This window comes from Papaver somniferum, chromosome 8, assembly GCF_003573695.1.
Source record: "Papaver somniferum cultivar HN1 chromosome 8, ASM357369v1, whole genome shotgun sequence".
NCBI classification, from domain to species: Eukaryota; Viridiplantae; Streptophyta; class Magnoliopsida; order Ranunculales; family Papaveraceae; genus Papaver; species Papaver somniferum.
Window position 1 is genome coordinate 85875421 of NC_039365.1, and position 1301 is coordinate 85876721.

A 1301-nucleotide genomic window follows, 5' to 3' on the forward strand; every position below is an offset into this window, starting at 1 on the left:
CTTGTAGACTCTGTTCTACGGATAACTGGAATTTTGCAGTTTGCTGAGTTAACAAGGCGAGAGATTCCTCTAAACTTAGGATTTTCTTATCTGACTGATTCTGAAACTGAGCTAGTCCTGAAGGATTCTTAGTATAGCCAAAACCTGGGGGAGCATTAGAATTACTAAACTGACCTTGACTTTGGCCCTTAGACCACGAAAGGTTCGGATGGTTTCTCCAACCAGGATTATAGGTTTCTGAATATGGGTCAATCTTTTGACGGTTATCAAATCTAGTGTTATTATAAAGAGCATTGGCCTGCTCTTCAATATTCTGGCCTTCCCAAAAAGGCTCCACTCTACCACTAGTCTGGCCCACTTCTAAGGCTTCTAACCTTTTTGCTATAGCAACAATTTTGGCATCTGATTCATAGCCTCCTTCTACCCTATTAACGTTTCCTCTACTTAAAAGAATTGTTTTCTGGGGTGCCCTACTATTTTCCCATTGCTGGGTTTTTTCGGCGATTTCATTAAAAAATTCCATCGCCGCATCAACAGTTTGGTTTTCAAATCCACCAGTGCATAGAGACTCAACCATGGTCGTTGTGGAATAATCTAAACCCTCATAAAGGATCTGAACTAGCCTAACCTTTTCTAAACCATGATGAGGACACTGGGATAATAAATCATTGAACCTTTCCAAATACCTATATAAAGATTCTCCCTCTTGTTGTGAAAATGTGCATATTTGCGTCCTAATAGACGATGTTTTGTGCCTAGGGAAAAACTTATTGAAAAAGGCAGATGTAAGTTGTTCATATGTCTCAATTGACTCGGAGTCCAAACTATACAGCCACGACTTGGCCTTATCTTTCAGGGAAAATGGGAATAACCTAAGTTTCAAAGCATCATCATCTAAGCCTCTAATTCTTAGAGTACTACAAATTTCCTCAAAATCCCTAACATGGTAATAAGGGTTTTCATTTTCTTTCCCTAAAAAGATTGGGAGCATCTGTAAGGTCCCAGGTTTCAGTTCATAGGGTGCCTCCGTTTCAGCTAACTTAATACACGAAGGACGGGTAGTCCTAGTTGGATTCAACAAAGCTTTCAAAGTTGCCATTTCTGGCGCTATCGGAGCAACAGGATTCTCTCCTCAGTCAAAGAACGTTCAAAAACAGACTCTTCAAAAGCGGACTTTCTAGATTAAGGTAATCGAGACGCTTCGAACTACTAGGTTTCTCTTTAACAAATCTACCTAGTGCGTCTCTTTTACGTTCAGGCATACAATAGAATTTTCTAAATTGGAAGGGTAAGCAAACACA

The 1301-nt window shown here is 39.8% G+C and overlaps 1 pseudogene; it reads left to right on the forward strand.

Annotated features, from left to right (window-relative positions):
• Positions 1-635: 635 nt before the first annotated feature.
• Positions 636-735, forward strand: LOC113307185 (annotated as a pseudogene).
• Positions 736-1301: the final 566 nt, after the last annotated feature.